We start from the raw sequence: 6456 nt of genomic DNA, 5'->3' as shown, positions 1-6456 counted from the left end.
AAAAAAAAAAAAAAAAAAAAAAAAAAAAAAAAAAAAAACAACAAAACAAACAAACAAAAAAATCAACTCATCAAGCACTTTAATACCTACGAAAAAGAAAGGATTAGTGAAAAAAAGAGAACAACTTCTGGCACACAAAATGTGATTACAGTTGAACAAGAGGCAGAAAAATAGCCTAATGTATGGATACCTTCTACTTTCAAAATATTCATGGCCAGCGGATGAGAAAGCAAAGAAGAAAGGTGAGCAAAATGTGCTACTGAGGCTCTTTGCACATMCACCTCCTCCTTTTCTTCCATGAATACCTTTTGCAACTTACATCGCAAACATGCAAGAAAAAAAAGGTTAGATGAGGATAGGTCAGGGCTTTTATTTACTTGAGGTGACATATATGGAGTCATTCATACAATTTTCTGTTGGAAATAAACCGAGGTATCCTAGTCTTATGTATGGAGTTTAAAGTTGTGTGATAAGGGTAAGTTTAGGCAAAGGAATGCCTAAAGAAAAGAAACATCCTAGAAGAATGGAAACGCAAGTATTCCAGCCATGAAATACCTGAATATACAAAGACTGTACTTTCACATTTCCTTGAGTCCTGAGCTTGGACTGAGTCACCATATTTGCCTCTACGCACCTGCAACTTGTACTTTTATTTGAATTTCTCCAAACAGGGAAACGTGAGCACACAGGAAACTTATATTTTGTTGATAMAAGTGTGAGTGCAATCAACTTGTCTAATTTTATTCTGTGATGTTTAAACGAAATTAAATATAAGTACTGAAGTAGTATACATATAATATGTGGTCATTTTACCTTCCTGGGACAGAATGGCTTCTCCTGRGACATTTTGATGCTGTACAGCATTTCTATGGGTCATATTTCTGTAATGTTCTCTGTCAAAATTGCCCCAAAGATATGGCACATGTGGATTTAACTCTCAAAAGTCAGTATTTATAGAAAACTACACTATTTTCCACAGATAGCCTAATGTGAAATTATTTTCAAATAATTATTTCTGATTTTTTTTTTCAGTTTTCTGCTTTAAATTAAAAAAAAAAAAAAATGCAGCATTCAATAAGGAAAGCCTACTTGGCAGAATTCAAATACTGAATTTGTGAGGGATAAATATTAGATAGGAGAGGAAAACTGGATACTCATCTTGGGGGATTTCTATATTTCCAGACCTTTCTTAGACATCAATCAGAATTTTAGCAAGTCTCTAACAGGYTGATCCTCATCTTGTTATCAGACCTACTTTCTCTTCTTCAGCTACAGTTTCTTCCCTTTGAGCTGAAGTTTTCACTTTCATTATAATGCTTGACTATTCAGTGCCTTACTTTCATTTTTCTTCTGTCCCATTGGAAGTATTTCCTCTTAGTTAGTTAGTTAGTTAGTTAGTTAGTTAGTTAGTTAGTTAGTTAGTTAGTTAGTTAGTTATTTTCAATATATATCACTGCCTTTTATGAATTGTGTCTGCTTATCACCTTCTCCTTTTATCTTCTAATATTTATCTTTCACTGAGATATATCTATTCTGTCCAGCAATTACACCAGATCAAGAAACACCTGGAAAATGTTCAGTGCAAGTGTAGTTCTTAGTGTTCCTGGATGTCGTGGCTTAGCCCCAGTAGGCAGCTGAGCCCCACACAACYTCTCACTCCCTCCCTCGAGGAGGGACAGGGGAGATTCAGAAGGGTAAATCAGAAATCAGAAGGGCAAAAGTGAGAAAGCTTATGGGTTGAGATAGAGTTTAAYAGGGTAATAGGAAAAGCTGCACACACAAGAAAAGTAAAATAATTCATTCAGTTCTTCTTCCCATCAGCAGGCRGTTCTTCATCCATCTCTAGGAAARCAGGAATACAGCATGCCTGTYGGTGACTTGGGAAGACAAATGCCAAAACTCTGAATGCCACTTCCTTATTCCACCTCCCTTGCTCCTTCTTTGCCCAGCTTTTACTGCTGAGATAACATCATATGATGTGGGATATTCCTTTGCTCCATTGAGRTCTCCTATCCTGGCTGCACCTCCCCCAGATCCTTGTGCACCCCCAGCCTCCTTGCTGTTGGGGTAATATGAGGAGCAGAAAAGGCCTTGACTGTTTGCCAACGCTGCTCAGCAATGATTAAAATACCCCTATATTACTAAAACTGCTTTGGTCACAAAACCAAAGCATAGCATCATATCAGCTGCTGTGAAAAAATTAACTTTATACCAGACAAAATGTGTGCATCTGCCATATGGACTATTCATTCCCATATTTACCTGCCTTACTTTCCACTGAATTAACTGAGACAGTTTCTGCAAACATCAGAGAATAATCTGTGTGGAGTGTGACTGGAAACATTGTCAGACACTCAGCACATTAATAATGATATCCTAAACTGTTTACTGTGTCACAAGGAAGCTATGTGCTCCACGTGCCTGTGTTTCTAGGTTTGATGTCAGGATGATAACAAATATAACCTTGAGAGCATTTGCAGGGTGAGAGTACAGACATTCTCAGTGATGACATGTTTTCATAGCTGTAGTTAGAAAATATTGAAGGCACCTGATTTCAAGATATGTGGCCAATTAATTGAACAATCTGTTCTGCAACTCCATGGAAGCAAAGCACTCCTACTCACTTATTCTATCTCCATCTCAAAGCACTTTGGGCTGTAAAAACTGCCATTAGTATTTCTTTCAAAAAATTAAGTCTTTAATTAGCAGAAAAAGTGAACCATATACTGTGGTTTGCATTAGTCTACAATATTAATAACTCATTTAACAGTCATAAATAAAAGATGCAAATAAAAGCTTTTAGATGAAAAAAAAAAAAAAAAAAAAAAAAAAAAAAAAAAAAAAAAAAAAAAAAAAAAAAAAAAATAATTATACTTATTTTTCAAATATACAGTTTTTAGATGTTTTTTTTTTTTTTTTTTTTTTTTTTTTTTTACCATCTTAAAACAGTATTCCCAGGGCCTCTCAGGTTTATTTAAATTTCAGTAACCAAAATTTGACAGTCACAGCCTCAGCTGCTTTTAAACAACTCAGTCATGTCAAAGCTGATATCACTATATTTACTGATTCCGGAGAAAGGAAGATCCTTTCCGGATATATTATTCTTTATGGACTCATATAGAGAAAACCAGTTTAAACTGAAGTTAAACAGAGTGCTGTATATCTTCAAGAGGAGAAAATAAAATCTTTACCACATAGTACACTATGGATTGCATTGTCCTTAATCTGGGACTAAAGCATTCAGCAGATTGGATAAATTACAGTATCCTTGAATAGAAAGTTGCTGACTCCTGAGTGTCACTCTGGAAGCTGAGCTGTAACAATCAGGAGGGTTATTGAGAAGAAAGCCTCTTGGTCTTGTTTCTTTGCTCTCAGAAAGTGCACATCTAAGGACACCTCTCAAAGATGATACGGTTTGTTATATTACAGTATGTAATAACTTTYAGCACCTGTCAGGAACAGAGAGAATTGCAGTTATTCTCTGCTCTGTCTCTGTCTACCCAAGTACAAAAACATAGTTTCGAAATTGAAGTCAAATGATCGCAATATTACTCATCTCTGTGCATAATCAAAAGATTAAATAGATGGCAAATGTTTTTTATATTTGACCACATAAGGAGAAAGATATCAAATACAATCTGTTTGCCATTCTGTCTTTTTCCACTGTCATCATTGTGGCATGAATGTCAAATGTTATGTCAATGTGCTTCACTTCAGTAAGCTCAGTCTCCAGCGGCTAAAATTTTAATACTATGTGCAGGTGTCAGTRTTTTACAGGTGACTGCTGCTGTATCATCATCATCATTGAAGTCAATCAGAATTGTTTTCCCACTCTGATAATTCAGTTCTTAATGAGTTCATGGCCAGCAAAAACAAATGTTTGAGATGGAGCATGAGATAGAAAATGACACTTATGACTGTTGAGCCTTCCCGTTACAACATCTCATGTCTGAGACTTTAAATTAGTAAAATTAATGCTGAGTGCAGTTTGAACAGAAGTAGAACAGTTCATTATGATACTCACTATGGGATGAATTTTGAAAGCWTGCCAAATCTATTCCAGCTTGAGCAAGCAGTGAGCAAAATGGTACATCATTTACACTGCCTACAAAATCCCCAGAAAATAGCAGTTTTCAATTGCCTGCAAATGGTTTTGCATCAAGCCCAGATATACCAAACAAAGAAAAAATAGACGGTGTTGTATTTTTCTTTTACTGGAGCTGAAGAACTAGCATAATTTATTTTGTGAATTAAAACCAAATAATAAATGAAATTGCCTGAACAAACTTTTCATTATGCAGAAAACTTTGAAAGTCTTGCACCATTTATTATTATTTGTGCACATATGTGTCCTACTACCAKGCTTTTAAAAAGTTTCAGGGCTTCTTTTTATTTGCCCATATGGCAGTACAATTTTGGAATTAACAGGTATAATATAGAACAAAAAAAAATTCTAATCTGTGCTTTTGGTGTTTTAGCTCTTGAAATATAGAGTTGTGAAAGCTATTCAATAGTGCTTTTTGTGKTAAGATAAGTGTCTAAATATCTGCTCTTCCCTGAGCCTCCTTTTCTCCAGGTTAAACCCCCAATTCACTCAGCTGCTCTTCATAGGACTCGTGCTTCAGACCCTTCACCAGCTGTGGTGCCATTCTCTGGAAATGCTGCAGCATCTCAACATCCTTCCTRAATTGAGGGGCCCAGAACTGGACACAGCATTCAAGGTGWGGTCTCACTTGTGTTGAGTGGAGAAGGAAGAATCACTTTCCTGGTCCTGCTGGCAACGCTATTGCTGCTACAGGCCAGGATGCCTTTGGCCTTCTTGGCCACCTGAGCACATCTGGCTCAAGTTCAGCCGCTGTAAATCAGCACCCCCAGGTCCTTTTATTTCCTGGCCACTTTCCAGGCACTCTGTGCTCAGCCTGTAGTGCTGCAGGGGGTTGTTTTGGCCAAAATTTAGGAACTCACTTGGTCTTGTTAAACTTCACATCGTTGGATTTGGCCCATAGATTCAGCCTGTCCAGGTCCCTTTGCAAAGCCCTCCTACCCRCCAGCAGATCCACACTTGCGTCCAACTTGGTGTCATCTGCAAATTTGCTAATGGTAGAGGGATCTAGACAGATTGGACCATTGGACAGTGATCAATGGGATGAAATGTAAGAAATCCAAATACCAGATTCTGCACCTAGCATGAAGTAAGGCTGGGGAGAAGTGTAAATGAGGAGAACAGTGGTTGGAGAATAGCCCTGCAGRAGGGCCTGGGGGTGCTGCACTAACACAAATAAATAAATAATGGTTCTATGCTTTCACCTCTATGTGAAGATAAAGGAAATTCAAGTCTAATATTTGTCTGTTTCAATGTAGTATTTCATAACCTCCAAAAATTCCTTTCAGGCCTTTGCATTTTTTATAAATTAATATACATAATGAGTCATTCCAATTGCTGCCTTACAGYGATGTTATAAAGGTTCATTCATTAAAGCTTTAAAATATCACATCCACTCTATATASACACATACATGTGATATCTATAATTTATACAGAGGAATATGAGTGACACAGGGTGATCAAATACCTTGATATAGACTATGGCAAAAGTAAAAAGTTAAATCCTATATTCCTATTCTGAGAAACAATTTTATGGCCATTAAAAACATTTTAACTTTAATGAGAATGAGTGAACAAGTTTTAATACTTTGAAAGTACTTTAATGTACTTCTGAGATCTAAAAAAACTTATAAGTGAATCCAGATCAAAACTTAAAAAGTAATCTTGACTGAACTATAAGGCTTAACAATATTGAAAATAAAATAACCTGCTTGAAAATTACAAACAACACTGTCTTGTGTTTTATTTCAGTGTATAATGACCTTACCATACTGAGTACTTTATTTTATGTATGATATACTGGGGTAGTTAATTAAGCGGGACATATTTGAAAAAMATCCATAGTAAGTGCATAATATATGTTAAGGATAGCAGATGCAGAGGTCATAGCAGAGTATAAAATTTTCACTAAGATTCATTTTGAGATAATTATATTCCTTCTAAATTGAAAAGTCACAACGCAGTTCCATCTTTTTCAAAATGTGTGAATGAAACACYACCACATAAACATTCTATGTATTCTCTTAGGATTTTTTTGTCAAAATATGTTTCTGGATTTTTTTTCAATTTAAAACATTTCTATTTAAGATCTTATACACTCATCCTTTCAATTGGATAGCTTCTCTATAATGAATCGAAACTGACAGGTCTTGGAGACAAAGTAAATAATTAAATATCAAAATCTCAGAAAAAGACAAAAAACCTCTGGTGACAGTAAAACACACATACTAGAATGTTCTCTTTCTCCCTTTCTCCCACTTTCTATTTAGTTGTATCAGTTATGAGACATCAAACTGTATTTAAAATACTCTCTTCTCAGAGGTCCAGTGTTCAACACTGATCATGTTGTAC

The sequence above is a fragment of the Malurus melanocephalus genome, unplaced genomic scaffold (assembly GCF_030028575.1).
Source record: "Malurus melanocephalus ecotype Western Australia unplaced genomic scaffold, MMel_1.1 scaffold_156, whole genome shotgun sequence".
Lineage (NCBI taxonomy): Eukaryota > Metazoa > Chordata > Aves > Passeriformes > Maluridae > Malurus > Malurus melanocephalus.
Note: the sequence above shows the minus strand (reverse complement) of the source record.